General features: G+C 45.4%; 1 long non-coding RNA gene across 2 annotated transcripts in view; it reads left to right on the plus strand.

Annotated features, from left to right (window-relative positions):
- LOC108642001 overlaps positions 1-3023 on the plus strand; it is a 93974-nt gene extending 90951 nt beyond the window's left edge. For both annotated transcript variants that reach the window (XR_003916378.1, XR_001922393.2), the window contains exons 3-6: positions 753-863; positions 1987-2115; positions 2677-2812; positions 2927-3023. This is a non-coding gene — a long non-coding RNA (uncharacterized LOC108642001). The remainder of the gene's footprint in view (positions 1-752; positions 864-1986; positions 2116-2676; positions 2813-2926) is intronic.
- The last annotated feature ends 13000 nt before the right edge of the window (positions 3024-16023 follow it).

Genomic DNA, 16023 nt, shown 5'->3' on the forward strand with positions numbered 1-16023 from the left:
GGTTGGATGAAGCTTGGAGCAACCTGGGCTAGTGGAAGGTGTCCCTGCCCATGGCAGGGGTGGTACTGGATGGGCTTTAAGGTCCCTTCCAAGCCAAACCAGTCTGTGGTTCAAGACACATCTTTAAACAACCTTCAGGCAGAACTTCAGCCCGTCTGGGCAGGTGGGAGGTTCCTCATCCCAGTCACACACCCCCCATGCACTGAGAGCCTTCCAGTTCCTCAGCTGGTCACACCCTCCTGGGGGTGCAGGGCTCATTCCCAGTCTCAGGACAGGTCAGCCCACCCTTGGAGATGGTCCCCACTCTGCTGAAATTGGGGGTTGGGGTTTTTGGTTGGTTTGGTTTTTCATGCCCTGCAGCCCTACTGTGCTGTAGCTGTGGAATGTTGAGGTGTGGCTGTTCCACAGGAGCCCACCCAGCAGGATTGCAGGAGGAAAGTGCCCATGCTTGGGGATGTACAGTCATTCCTATCTGTATTCTGTGGATGGACATGGAATAGGTGATAAATGCAACTCCAACCATGGACAGATTTGCTCACCACTGCTGTCTGAGCATCTTTTCATCTTGTGTTTATTTGTTACTATAATTTCCTTGTTCTGATTTGCATGAAATGTTGGCTGTCACTCATTCCTTTCTCCATCTGCTTTACCTTCCATCCTTCTAATCTCAAATTAGACGCCCTTATCATGTCCAAAGACCATTTTTAAAATCGCGAAGCTAGAGATTTTTCTTTTCTTTTTTTTTTCCCCAGTGATACCTGTGAAAACAAAAAGATAATGCAAAGGATGTTATAGTACCAAAGAAATCCCATCATTTTCTTGCAGTCTCTGCCTGCTTAATGTTTAATCAGCACCTCTGGGAGGTAAAACCATCGTTCTGAAAATACTGTACTTGTGTGAAATTTTAATGTGGAATCTTTGTTTCACCAGGTAATGTTGGTTTACATGCAACAAACCACTGTATGGACAATGATAGAAGGATTGATTGTGCTATTTCTTTTTAGTCTGAGCCCCTGGTAGGCATTGGAGTTGTTTTGCCACCATAACTGGTTAACAGAGAGGCTTATCCTCCAGTGATCCCAAGCTGACAGATGCTTCTACCTTGTATTAGAGTAGCTTGGTTTTTTAAGTCTTCCCAAGAGCACAGTGGGAATTCTTGCACACCAGACATAGCCAGAGAAAACTGGGAGAACTTTTTGCTTAGATTCCTGAAATGAAAAATACCTCCTTACAGATAAATGTGGTACTTTGAAACCCTCGGTTTATTTTTTTCCCACTGATGGGCACTGGACCCTTCCCCAGGCTTAGACACAAAGGAAGTACTTCACATGTCCTTCATGGAAGCATCTGTAGAGACATCCCACACCACTCCCTGGTCCTGTGGGAGCTTCCCAGTGATTAGTCACAGGTGAAGCTGTAGCTGCACTTCAGAATCCTTCGTACTATTGATATAAATATTTATTGATATTCTGTGCCAAAAAAAAGTTGAATAGGAATCTAATTTCTAAGTGAATAGCAATTGCCCTGCTGTGTAACTCAGCACATTTAAGCCCTCAAGCCTCTCTTTAGAATATACAGATATTTAAAAGCTTGACAAGATTTTTTTTCAAACTGAGCAAAGGAGTGAGAGCAGCATCACTCAGACCAGCAGCACAGAGAGGCAAAATACAGATGGACAGAGCAAAGCAGAGCCAAACTGTGCCCAAATCCCACCCTAAGTCAGTGTGAGGTTCAGCTGATTATATAAGGCATCTGTGCTCACGCCCTATGGCAAAGGAAAGCTGGCATAATTATAGGAATACTTGTAATTTTCCACTTGATGCCTACGTGATGTAGGGATGTACAAACAGGGAATGGTGTCCCTGCACAACGAGCAGTTGGAGCACAATCAGGAGCTGCCAGAATAGCATGAAACTTACTCTTTGTTTTTTTGGATTCTCTTGTTTTTCCTCCTTCACTGTGTTCCTTTCCATCCTCCTCCTTTAGCTTGTTCTTTAGTTTAAAGGAAATGGCCCCTCGTGGTTGTTCTGGTTCAGAAGTGGCCTCGCTGCAGCCTCCTGCCAAGCCAGCATCCTTCCCTCCACCTGCCATAAAGCACTGTATAGCATTACAGATGTAGGTATTCCAAACTGCTCCTGCTTTGTAGCACCATTCATGATGCTGGCAACCCCTCATGGAGACAGAGCTCTTCCTTCTACCCGAGGAGAGGGCGGGGGGAGGTGGGAAGTTCAGCCATTAATCAATATTTCTGTGTGTAAATCACCCACAGAAGGGGAATATTCTGCATTTTCAGTGGAATGTGGGCAGTGAAAATACCTGTGGAAAGTTTTAAGCATGTTAAAAATAAAGGAGCCATGGCCACTGCAGGCTGGGTGTGCACATGGCAACTTAATGGGAGTCTTCTTACAGAAAAAGCAGAAATTGCCCTTTCAAACCAGCTTTTGCCCCAGAGTTAACTCTTCAGAGTTGACCAAGCTCGTTGGGCTGTTCTTCCCTGTGCTGGAAGTCCTGCCTCAGATGGAAATGGTTAATTGGGTGGTACTTACAAACAAGTGACAGTATTTGTGGATTTAAAAGCAAAACCAGGAAAATCTCAAGCTTAACTTTCCTAATGCTGTTCCCTGTGATTCTGTTCCTCTGTCTCTCTTCTTTCTTGCCCCCTCCCTTCCTTGGCAGGGAAGATAATGTTCTGCACCAGTTCTGCTGTCCACCTTCGGGGTCTAGTAGCCCATCCTCAAGATAACAGCGAAGCTGCTGAGTGTGCAGGCAGTGCTCCACCTGTATAGCCCAGCTCTCCTCTCCTCTCTTACTGGTGTGTATGGACTGGCACTTGCATGGATGCCATAGGATTCTGTCCTGTCCCTCTGGGTAATGCAGAAGGCACAGTTTGTGCCCTCACTGATCTCCTGTCCATGCCTTTCTACAGCTCTTCCTCCTGTCCAGTGCTGAGAACACACTCCAGCTGTAAACAAATACCTGAAATGCACAGTTTATTTTGAACTAAAATAAACAGTTCCATAAGTCTTGGAGTGCACTGTGAGTTTTGTTCCTGTCTGTACGTGACTGTGTGGTGTGAAGGGCACAGACTAAGGGGATTCCTTCCCCCAAAGGCTGGGGATGTGGGGTGGGAGGGCAGCTGTTCCCCAGGAGCTGTGTTAGGCTGTGTTAACAGTTCATTTCAAGGTTGGGCAAACACCACCACGTGACATTTTATGGCTGTTACCTTACAGAGATTAACCCTTCTTTCTTTGCCTTGTGATTGTTCTGAGGAACCAGCACACCTGTGTTGCAGCAGATCCTCTCACCAGGACTGGTCACACCCTGAGCTCTGTGTTCTCATTTCTTTGGCCTGTGTTTGTGCAAGGCTTGTGTGCAGCAGCAGCAAAGCCCCAGATCATTGCTCATGAACTTCTGTTGCCTAATCAATGACAATACTTTTCCCAAAGCTCTGCACAAGGTTGTCATTGAAGGAATGAACTTGGAATTGAGCAGACTGACTGGGTAAATGAGAGCATGGCCATGGGTGGCCAAGCTCCCACTGCCCAAAAGGCACTTTGTTGATTACAGTCTTTCCAGACACATCCTCTAAAACAACTGGAGAATTTCTGCTGGTTGGATCTTCCAAACTGAAACAGTCCAAGTACATACACAGAGAACAGTTCCTGTGCAGTGGCATTGCCTACCCTGAGGATTGCAAGAAAGAAAGGCTGGGAGGGGGAAAAAAGGCTCTGAAGTCCTTGTGGCTTTCATGAGTTAAAATACTGCTCCACACTGTCTGGAGCTCGTGGAAAGGCAGAGTGGCTTGATGTAGGGTGAAAAGCAGGTATGTATTTGTAGGTGTATGTGGCTTTGAGGATTGGATAAAAGGAGAATCATCAGGATCAAGGAGGGAAGAACTGTGAAGGCAGCTTGAGGCTCACTCCCATTCTGTACAATGTGCTTTCGTCCCCCCAAAGGAATCCATATAAAAACAGAATACGGGTTATTTGCTTTTGTGTTAGATTTGATCTACTGTCTCTATCCTTCCTGTGAAATGTTTTCTTGTGCTTGCCTTGGCTTTGACTGTGCAGTGTCCCAGGCCTGGGAAGGATTTGCTTGCGGAAGGATAATCTGCCTTCATGATTCTGCAGGTTTCTCTTCATCCTTTGTGCTCACTGCAGACCACAAACACTATATGGCTGCTGCTGTTCTTTGCTGTTGAATATTCCGGAGTTTCACGTGTTTCTTCATCACTTTTTATTACAATGTACCTGAAGAACTTTCACTCCCACTGTAAAATTTTAAAACAATTTATGCAAAAAATTGTGTAGTGAATTAGTGGAGTTGACTGTATCCCTGGAAGGGAGCTGATGTTTACTAAGCAGGGTAACCATTGAAATGTCTGACTGTTTCTCACAATTTGGGCCTTTATAATTAGGAGTTTCTCTGAGTTGCTTCCCAAAGATAGAAACAGTAGGAATTTCTGATATTTTGACTTGCTTATCTCCTCCCAGATGTAAACAGTGATTAACTCTCTCTCCTCAGTGTACTGAACTCTGGAGCACTATAATTATTCCCTTCCAGAGGGGAAGATTTGTCCAATCTTTCAATAACTATGTATTATCTGTGTGTGTAAAGGGAAACAAAGAAGCAGGACTGCTGTTTAACCAGGCAGATTAACCCCCCAACTCCGGGTGCCAGCCCTTTTTCCTCTAAGAGTCAGCACGTGATTATCCTAAATGTGGCTGTGGTTAATGATGTGTCTCAGGAGAAAATGAAGTCAAAGCCTGACCAGTGTTATTGGCTCTTCCAGGACACTACCAGGGGGTGTTTTCTATCCAGTAGTTTTCCAATTAAGGGTAAATGGTGTCATTAGGAGTTGCTGGCATTTGAAACACTTTGAGTTTGTAGCCATAGTATCATTAAATTGTGGCATTTACTCTTGGTGGAGCACAGAGAGCAGCTGACCTTCTCTGAGGCTCTGGAAGTCAGAAATGCAGAAGTAAACATTTTCCTGTTTAAATAAATGATGTCTGGCTAAATAAAACATGCTGTGGATCTCAGGGTTTAGCAGTAGAGCCTGGTAGGGGCTCTCTTAGTTAACCAGAGTTAGAAGTAATGACCTAAATGCTGCATGTTATTATAAAACAGAGAAAGGTACCAGCAGAAAAATTCCCTTTTTCTTCTGATTCCTCAATGAATCTGCACTGTTTCTGTGAAAAGTGAAGATTATCTTATTGTGCTTCCTGGTATGGAAGGTGAAGTAGAAATGCCATTTTATTATTTTTATGGACCCATTTTCTTCTTCCATGAACTCACAGGACTGAAGAAAAGCTGCCACTTTGGGGAAATTCAGTTGGGGAATTTCTCCTTCGGCACCTTTTGGCACTTGCACCGTTTAGGATCAGGCTGTTCTGGTTTTCTTCTGCAATGTGGAGTTCCCCTTTGCAAACACATTCAGCTCTTGGGGGGGTTGCCTAAAATGGGTGGGTGAGACTTCAGTTTTGCTGTTATTTTCTGCACATGTATTATTTCCTCTCTGTAACTCATTGTGGGAGCTCATTAAAGCAGCTCAGAGCAGCGTGTGTGGACACTTTGGGCTGGAATGGGCTGGATTTTTATGCACCACTAGATGGAGCAGAAAAAAAAAAAACACCAACAACAAACCAATTCAACTATGATAAATTAAGAGATTCATCTCCCAAAGTAGATTTTAAGTAGCTGAAACAAAGTATTATGTAATGTGAGGAGAAGAAATAACTCCCTGAAAAATGTAGAAGGGTGTAGATCTCAAACATGAATGCAGTCAAGGTTTTGAGATGTTTCCTTAGCCAAGCCACCAGCTGTGCCGTGGAATATGGATTGCCACCATTCCAAGCAGCTCCAGATTCATCATGAGTCTGAATTATATAATAATTTGTGGCTGAGGAAGCTCCTCCCATGAGCCTGGGGCTGGCAGTGCCATCGGGATGGAGCAGCACTGACACTGCATTTGAGGTCATTGGCAAGAGGAGGGGACTTGGCTGCTCACAAGGCACTGCCTGAAAAGGCTGAGACCCCTCTGGAGCCCCCCACCCGCGGCTTTGCTGAGGGGCCACTCACCCCATGGCATATTCATTTGCCAAACTGACCATTCTAAAGTGCAGCACGAAGTCTTTTTTCACCTCAAGTACTGAAACGGAGCAGGGACTTGCAGGAAATGTAACTCCAAAAATACATGTACCAGCATCGGGGCAGTTCTTGCTTTGTTCGCGCTGTGCCAGGTGAGCGGAGGAGGAGTGTTGGTTCTGCAGGAGCTGGCTGTGTCCCGGCATGGCTGCTAGAGGGAGCTCCAATGCTGCCTGAGCCAGGGCTGTCCCGGGAAACCACTCCTGACATCCTTGGTTCGATCCATGAAGCTGCAGATGGAAACGAGGGAGGAAACCAGCTGGATGTGCTTTTGCTCTCTGTGGACACTGGAGATGGGATACGTGGATATATATGCCAGCATCCCCTGCAGTCACTGGGGTTTCTGTGTTTTATAATAATTATCCTAAATGTTGTTTAGAAATGTTATAATTGTTCCCTGTTTGCCTGTGCAGTTTGCTCTGCCTCCACCTTTCTCGAGCACAAGATGTCCCAGGGAAGGTGTGTGTTTGACAATCCATGGAAACCACGTGGGGTGTTTTACATCCCACTGTCTGATGGGTGTCTGGGAAGGAGTATGAGAACAAGACAAACATAAAGCAACACCTCTCCCAGGCTCCAGCAGGTTTTGACAAGAAGCTGATCCATCAGTGATGTGTAGTAGGTTTTCAAATAAAGAAATTGATAATTACTATTTTTGAAAGGCACAAAACTATGATTATATGAATTTCAATACTGCTGGATAGGTGTTTCTGCTGTCAAAGCAGCAGAAATTCTAGTTTTACTATTCTACCTCTACTGAAGTCATTTATAATAGTTAAGTGTATCACACCTGTGTCTACAAGGTGTTTGGTTTCTGAACCTTTTCTCTCATTTTTCATGATATGGTTTAGTGGGCAAGGGGGGATTGAGGTAAAGGTTGAACTTGGTGATCTAGGAGGTCTTTTCCTACTGTAAAGATCCTGTGCTTCAGGTGGGTTTCCCATTTTCTGTGGACTCCCCAAACTGCAGCAGCTGCTCAGGGCAGGGCTGGACCTGTCAGGGGCTGGTCACACTCAGAGCCTGGAGTGACTGGGCTGAACAGCAGTGGGGGATTATCCCCCTTCCCCCCCTGCCGCTCTGGGGAGGACACTCTGCCCTCCTGGCAAAGGCAGAGGGGCTCTGGTGAGGGCAGAGTCAGCCCAGTGTGCTCGTAGGGTCCAGTTCCTTGCTGGGCTCAGGGATCACTCGCTCTGGTGGGCTGAAAAAACTGAGAGAGAAAGAGAGACAGAACTTCACTGAGCCCATCCACGAGGAGAAAAAATGTCATTAATGAGTTCAGGGAGAGTTTTTCCGGCTATGTCTGGATCCAGCCCAGCCTCCTGCTCTCAGCTACTGGCTGGCCTTTGGTGACTCAGCCCTGCTGCCATCCCACTCCCTCCCTGTGACCCGGGGACAGCCGGTCACTGACCCTCCGAGGAGACCCTGGGGACCTTCTTGGGGTTGGGAGGGACTCAGAGCAAGTTATGTTTGTTTTTAGCAACAGAATGCTACAGGGTCAGGAGGAAAGGGGAGCTGTGCAGATGTCAGAACAAAATACAGAACCACTGAATGGTTTGTGGTTGAAGGGACTTTAAAAATCATCCAGTTCCACCCCCTAGTTCCAACCTCAGTTCCATCCTCCACTAGACCAGGTTTCTCCAATCCCAATCCAACATGTTTTGGGTTCCACAGTAAGTGCAAAGCAAACATGGGGTACTCGTTAAAGCTCTCTGAAACAAAGATGCTAATCCAGGGGGGAGTTTCAAAGCCCCTGATGAGTATGACCCCTCCTTTGTGCCCAGCCAACACCTTTATTTGCCCTTCATGGGTCACCTGGGTCAGTTCTGTAAAACACAGGTGTTGCTGTTTTCCCTTTAGAGTTGGGGGGTGAGATTTGAGAAAATTTGAAAATATTTATCTATATTTGCTAAACAAGCTGAGAAGCTGGAAGTTCAAATAACCAAAGGCCATTTCTTTGATTTATGTTTACTTTCCATATTCAAGCGAAAATTTGTACACAATGTAATGAAAAATATGCCCTTTCTAATTTCCAGTGTTTCAAGCAAGTCCTTTTTGTTCCCTACCCATTCAGATATTTTGCTTTTTTTTTTTCCTGTGTTATTTGTATGCTCTTTGGCCTTTGGTGATCTTTGGCTGATGCATTCATAGAACAAATGCCTAAAATCAACCCAGTTTATGACCCATTAATATAAGCATTTTTTCCCTAAAGAAATTATGTCACGTTTCATTCAGCTCCGAATTTTTTTTCCCCCAAGCCAATCACTGGAGCATTGCACACCTGAAAATGAGATAGTCTTGAAATCCATCTTGCTCTCTTCAATTAAATTCATCTTTATGGAGAATTCAATTAGTTGTAATTGCTATTTTGTGACAAGATTTTGCCAGGGGCCGGTGTAGTAAGATAATTAATCTCCATCAGGAAATGTTACTTAAATAGTTTTCCTTTGTCACCCTAGGAGCAGAGTTATTAATCAGGTGCCGTGTCTGACACGGGGCAGCTCGGGCAGCTCCCCCACTCCTGGGTGGAGCAGATGTTTCTGACAAACAAGTTTGTTTGCTGTGGGTCACGGGGTGTCTGATTAAAGCCATTTTGCTTTGTTCTTTGTTAGTGGGGGAGCTCTCAGCTCTCAGCTGCCCCTGGAAGCCACCAGAGTGCTGCTGGTGCCTCCAGCATGGAACTGAGGTGCTCTCCACGCTGAGCTCTTCAGAAGCACATGAGGACATGTCTTCTGCTTTATAACCAGACTTTATTAGTGAAGGATCTTCTAAAATTGTCTTCCTTGTTGATTTTGGGCAGCTCAATGAAAATATATCCATACTGGATTCCAAGGGAGACATGGACAGTCCTTGGTTAGGTTAGTTCAGTGCTTCAAGGCTAGAAAATGCTCCGTGCTAAGGCAAGGGAAGAGCCATTGCTTTTAAAACAGAAAACAACTGAGTAATAGGCATTGTCAGCTCATTTGATGTTTTTCATCAGAGACTTAGGGATGATCAAAGAGCCAAGAGGGGAGGCAAAGGTTTAGGTGTGTAGTGGAGCAGCAGGAAGCCTGTCACCTCATTCCAGATGAGGCCAAATGAACGCTGAGCTTGGCTTTCATGTTCCATTAGACACTTGTCTCAGCCACAGCACTCAGTCCACCTGCAGAAAGCTTAGCCAGGAGTAGAAAAATTTGGGAGGCAGTTTTTGTTAATCTCCGTGCAAGATCTCCATGCTTTATCTGTCAAAATTGGAGTGGTAAAATTTGGAGCTTGTGGAGGCTCAAAGTGGGAATGAAGTGGTGCCTCCTCCAGCCAGATGGGCAAGTTCCTGCTGGTGTTTGTTCAGTCTGATTCTCTGATATGGAAGAGTTAAATGGTGAAATGGTCTTTGGGTAGAATTAAAGAAGGGGAAGACTAATTTAAAGCTTACTTTGACATTTTCCTTTCATATTCTTTTTGTTTTGAGGGCTTTTCCAAACAGTTTCAGCATTGTGTATATATACATGTATGCACACGCATACAGCAATTTCCAGGTAGGATTCCAGGTCTCCAAACACCTCCAGCTGCATCCAGAGGGCAGCCAGGACCTTTGGCCCTCTCAGATGCTTCTGGGACTGCCTGTTCTGATTTCTGGGGTTTCATTGGAGCTGCACTAGTTCCCCTGTGTACAAAGGCCTGCTGAACTGTTCTGCTGTAAATACTGTTTGGAGCTTACAGTGAATATGGGAAGCACTTGTGAACTCTGAAGTCATGTAAAGTGTGTGGTCATCTTCTCGTGGTTTCAACTCCTTTTAGTATGAAAAGGCAGGGGAGTGGAAATTATTATTACAGTAAATAGATAAAAGTAAACTGCCAGTTAGCTGAAAAATCCTGTTTCCTTTCTGTTGAGGAAGTCCTGTGTAGTTCCCCATTCTGCTCTCAGCACACACACCACTAACCCCACTTTTTGTTGTTTTGTCAGACCTGCTGATGTAGCTCCAGTTGGGTTTGTTTTTGGATTCTCTGCTAGTTTGCTAATAGCATGTTATTTAACTCAGGTTTGTAAGCCTTTGCTCCCAGAAAACAATGATGCTTTTAAAAAATCTAACCCTGTTTTCAGTTGGAAGGTTTGAGCCTACAGAGGAGTAGGATCACTGAAACATTGACTGTGCATGTGTGGTGATAAAAGGGTGATTTTCTGTGTTTAAAAGAAGCATCATAACCTCTGACAGACTGATACAGTGCACTAGAATTTAAATCATTAAATCTGCTTATCTGAAATATCTCTGTCAATTTTTCTTTTCAGAAATTATGGAATTAAGGTAATAGATGCAGCTTTACTGAACAATAGGGTAACAGCATATGGATTGTAGGTCTTTGAATCCACTTAACAGCATATGTAATTCTGTACATTTCCTGGGAAACAAAAGGGTGATGCTCATTGATCCACAGTATCCTGTAATCTGCTGCTTCTGTGAAATGCTGGGTGATGACAGAAAAACACCCCCAGCACGCAGGGAAATAGTCATTGATTGCAAGGGGATGTGTTGAAACAGGCTGAGAGTCAGATGGATTCTGAAATTGTAATGCTGATGGTTCTGGAGAGCTACAGGAACAAATGGCTTTGTCATGGTACGTGATAAATGGGCTCCTGGCAGTGCAGCCTGGGGCTCCTGCTCCAGCCCCTGGAGCTGTGCAGGGCAGTCAGGCTCCTGCTCCAGCCCCTGGAGCTGTGCAGGGCAGTCAGGCTCCTGCTCCAGCCCCTGGAGCTGTGCAGGGCAGTCAGGCTCCTGCTCCAGCCCTGGAGCTGTGCAGGGCAGTGAGGCTCCTGCTCCAGCCCCTGGAGCTGTGCAGGGCAGCCTGGGGCTCCTGCTCCAGCCCCTGGAGCTGTGCAGGGCAGTCAGGCTCCTGCTCCAGCCCCTGGAGCTGTGCAGGGCAGTCAGGCTCCTCTTCCAGCCCCTGTTTTCCCTGTCTGTGTGCACTCCCAGGATGCAGATTGCAGCATGTGGAAATGCATGGGCTGTCTCAGCACTCACTGGGGATGTAAGGGCTGCTGATGGGAAGGTGAGAACCAAACCTCGACCCTGTTAACCAAGTGAAGGCTGTCCCTGAGCCACTCCTGGGGTGCACTCCTGTGCCAGCAGGTCTGTCGGGCTGGGAGCTGTCAGAATGTTCTTACATACACGTGCAGCAGGTACACCCAACAGAAATAGTCCCTGTTTTAAACTATGAAGTCATAAGTCTCTGTTTTTAGGGTGTAATGTTTTGTGTGTGCTCCTTTTTGTATCCAGCCTGATGAGGATTTTATTCTCCACTGCATCACTTGCACAGAGCTGCTCCCAGCTGCTCCAGGAGGACAGTGGTAACACTGGAGCCTGCAAAAGGACACACGATATTCAAACATGTTTTAAATTACACATCTGTTTTAGGTTTACTGAACAGCCCTTGTTTGCTGTTATTTTTCAGTCAGGTGATCTCGAATGCCATGCAAGAATCCTTGGAGAACTGGGGTCTGTGTGGTTCCTGGGTGGATACTGGTATGGGGGCTTGTTCAGAGTGTTCTTCTGTCTGTCCTGAGGCTGCTGGGCTGTGATGGAAGTGATTGGTTTTGCTCCCACTGTGGGGAGTGGTCACTCCTAAGACAGCAGTTGGCCTAACTGGGTTACAGTAAGTGCTTAATTCACAGTAATCAAGGAACCTTACCCATATTGTGAACGTGGTTTCAGATGTATGGCTTTCATAAACAGCACTTTCTTTGCACATGATACACAAACAAAAGAGGGAAAGGCCAGGGACACAAATGAGAACTTTTAGAGGAGAGTAAGTTTGTCCAACCATGTTGTTGAACAAGACATTTTCAAACACTTCTGTTCTCAGATTACATTAGCAGGCTGGACCTTGGCCTCACAGGGGTTTAAACATGGATCTGGAAGCTTTAATGTCTCCAAACTCAGTTATATACAATTGACTGCTGCTCTCACATCAGGTTTTCTCTTCCTTCTTTGGAAAACCTCAATTCCCACGTCGCATGTACGTCTTGGTTTTGTTTTCATGGTTCTAAATTTGAGCTGCAAATAGGAGTGAAGCTTGTTAATAAACATCTGATCTTTGTGTAACTCTGGGAATAAGTGTAATTTAAATGACGGGCTTTACTTCTAACAAAGCCAAAACCACATCACTGCAATATTTGAACATGAAATCAGTTCCTCTGGCGAGACAGCACCTTGAAAAACAATGCTGATGAGATGGTCAGCAGATAAAAAATTCTAAACTGCCTGTTGTCATCCCCTGATAAAGCTAATTTTTCTCAGGGTTCAGGGCTGGGGGACTTGCAGCTCCTTTGGAAAAGGCAGCAGAAGGCTGGACAAAGCAGACACAGTGGGTGAGAGTCTGTGACACAGCAGTGAACTCTTGGACAGCAAGGCCATGAACCTTTAGCTGTTACTGCTGGAGATAATCAAGTTGGTGGAAGTTTTTTAAAATTATTTTTTCTAGTAACATTTTCACAGAAATTAGATCATTTCTTGAAAAAGAAACTTCTCCAAGTCCCCCTGTTGTTACTCCTGCAGGCCTCTAGGAATTCCTCTAGGAATGCAGGCCCCAACTTTGCAAGCACAAACTGGGTTTTATTTAATATAATTCTGCTGTCTCTGCACAGAAATTCAATTTTATTTTTGCACAGTTCTGAAACTAATGAAGCCAGCTGAGCTTGCTAGCCTGGCTTTTAGGATCATGTTGGGCTGGCTTTGTTTCCTAGATGCTGCTTTTCTTATAGATTTAAAATCTCTTTGAGATACTGGGATTATGTTTTGATTTAGAAAGTATGTTGTAAAAATGAGTGTTTGGGCACCCTTCTGTGTTAGGAACCTGGGAAGAGGAGCTGTGTTCTGAGGACAGGCAACATGAGCTTCCAACTTGGAGCTGGTTTCCATTCCCAATGTTGGGAGTGCTCTAGACCCAACAAGGGATCTAGAGCATTCCCAGCATTAGGAATGGAAGTCATTCAAACCCAAGGCAAGGAAAGCTTTTTATTTCCAAGAGCAGCATTAAACATGTGTTTAGGTACTTTCTTGTCTAAATAGTTCATTAAAATATTTGGAACAAAATGTGCGAGAAGAGGAAATTAGAAGCAGGAATTTCCTTGGTATTCTTTAAGATTCTTCCCTGTGAAGCTGCCTTTCCATAGGTGAGCAGTGCCAGTGCTGTCAGCAGAGCTATTAAATTGTCTATCCAAAAGAAAGGCTGAACCTGAACTGTGTTTTCAGGGTTTGTCCCAAAGACTAGTATCAAGTGAGGGATGTTTCACCGTGTCCTGCTTCCCCCACGATTCTGCAGAACCCCCTGGAGCTGGGCTGTTCTACTTTTAGATCTACAGCCAGACAGGTTTTCTCAACTGGATGTGCGTGAGTGCAGCAGCCAGAGGTGCTGCAGCTTCCCTGGGAGCTCCTGCCTCTGCATCAGCCCTGGTTTAGGATGGCAGTGCACGCCCAGAGAGCAGAGCTGTGACACGGCAGTGACTCGCTGGAGACAGTGGGTGGGAATTCGGCACGTTCCGGGCCAGCTCCTGGTCTGGCAGTGTCCCATGGCAGTGCCAAGGCTGTGGGAGTAGGAGAAAGGAATGATGAGCTGCTGCCCTGCCTTTGGGGCCTGACAATGCCTTGACTGCACTAATTAAGGCAGGACACGGCTGCACGGCTGATGAACGATGCTGCAGACGTTACAGCAGAGCTTCCAGCCATAGCTCCATCAGATTCCTCCTGCTTGCTGGGAGGAGACCAGGCTCTTCATTAGTTCCTGGTCCATGATACTGAAATGGGAATTTCCCACAGCTTGTTTCCTTAGGGCCATTTGTTTGGGAGATCAGGACTGTGTGACAGAACGAATGCTGAACTGACCGTCACTGGGTTCCTTCTGGGGTCTTTTGGGAATGTGGCCTCCCTGATGGCTTGGCAGATCTCTGCCAAGGGATATGAAGGGGTAATTTTATTTGATAGCCAGTGTAATGGCTGGAATATTATTTCCAGTTTTGTTTCTGAGGGAGGGGGTTGTCCTGTTTGAGTATGATCCTTCTGTCACCTTCTTTTTGCCTGTTGGGATTAGAAACTTTGGGCTTACCCACCAAATGGAGCACTGAGACTGGCATCCAAAGTCAGACCATCCTCAAGCAAGGGTAAATATTTCCATTTGGTAAACCTGCACTTTGGAATATAAGGAAATAATTTGGTACTCTTTTGTATGTGGGCATGTGGAGTATCACAGCATCAACCTGCACTGAACAGGTTTCCCTTTCTTCCATGTGCTGCCAGTTCATGGGAAGAAACTGTGCCAAGCAGCAATTATTCACTGAGCAATACCCAGCACAGAGCTATAAATATTTAATATATTATTCTGCATTCCTTCCCTCAGTCTGAGAAAGATGCAATGCCATGCTGCTGCTCTCACCAAAGGTCTGACAGAGCTCAGAACTGCCTTTTCCCTTCACACACACTCTGAGTTGCTGTTTGCAGACAGAATATCTTTATACTTTGATGCTCCAAGTGACTTTTGCTTCTTAGCCAAAAGACGATATATTTAAGCAGTCTTTATTTGGGATCAAGCTGGGGGTTTGCTTCAACTGCAATTATTTCATCTGTCACCGCTGTGCATTTTCATGCCAGAAGAATATCTTGGCTTTTCTCAATGTGGATATTTTTCTGGCTGCTTGCACGATGTCTGCATGTGCTGTGTGGTTATTTGTAGCCTCTGCCAGCAGTAGATAGGTAGTGCTGGGCTCTCCTCTATCCTCTGCTTAACAGCTAATGAAGCAGTTGCAGCCATCTGCCCTGATGGGAATGGACTGTTCCTGCCCCAGCTTAGCATTAGTCACTCAAATTGAGCCTGGAGGGCTGGAAGCTGCCCAGGGGACCCTGAGGAGGGGAGGCAGCTGTACTGAGCCATCACAGTGGGGGGACTCTCACTCAGCCCAATAAGAACCTCCATATAACTTTGCCCTCCATCAAGAGTTAACAAAGGTTTATAACGTGGACACGGCGCTGGACTAGAAAATTACTTCTCCTGTTTATTCTTCTCAGCAAGGACATAGTTCTGTGTGGTTCTGTTACACTGGGGCTTGCTGCAGTCACATTGACAGCTTCCAAATGTCTCAATGATTCCCACTGTCACTGCTCCACACTGAGACAGAGTAGTTTCAGGTCTCTCTGTCTCCCAGATCAATAACACTCCTCGGGTGTTATCACAGCTAAGCAAAGGCCCATTTGAGACTGTCAGTTCACAGGATTCATTCCCTACCCCTTCTGTGCCCATACAATGTAGGGAACTGCATCTCAGACTGTTCCCAAAATAATCTTCAATTATACTGATTTTTGTATTTGTGAAAAATCGTTTCTTTCATCACAAAAAACCAAAATAAACCAGAACTTTTTATCATTGCTCAAGGTAATGAGAGCTAATTGTGCCTTTCACTTGAATCTGCTCAAACATTGTGGAATCAGATTTTTTAGATACCCTGTTGCTGGGAATCCTGTACCCTTGGGTTTGCCCACCACATAGTGCCAATAACAGGAGTTAGAGCCCGTGGCCTTGTTTTGTGCTTCAGGGCAGAACTCTTGACTACAATTGTGGTTATTCTTTTTGTTTGTGGATGCCTAAAGCCTACTGAATAAGCCAGCAACTGTGTCTGAGTTTTAGACCAATGGTCTCTTGGTAATACTGGTATTTTGTCCTGCAGAAGTGGGCTGGTTATGATTCCTGTGAGACTGATGGACATAGATGGCAGCTCTAGGCAAGCTCATCCAGGACTTGTGTGCATCCCTACTCTGTATACTCCTTTTAGCCTTGAAAGCAGTTGTTATTACCAACAATTACACACATTCTCCAAGTTTCATGCTGCCCACGTTAGCAGTAAATAATCCCACTGGG

Source organism: Manacus vitellinus, unplaced genomic scaffold (genome assembly GCF_001715985.3).
Source record: "Manacus vitellinus isolate BGI_N305 unplaced genomic scaffold, ASM171598v3 scaffold_91_pilon, whole genome shotgun sequence".
Classification (NCBI taxonomy): domain Eukaryota; kingdom Metazoa; phylum Chordata; class Aves; order Passeriformes; family Pipridae; genus Manacus; species Manacus vitellinus.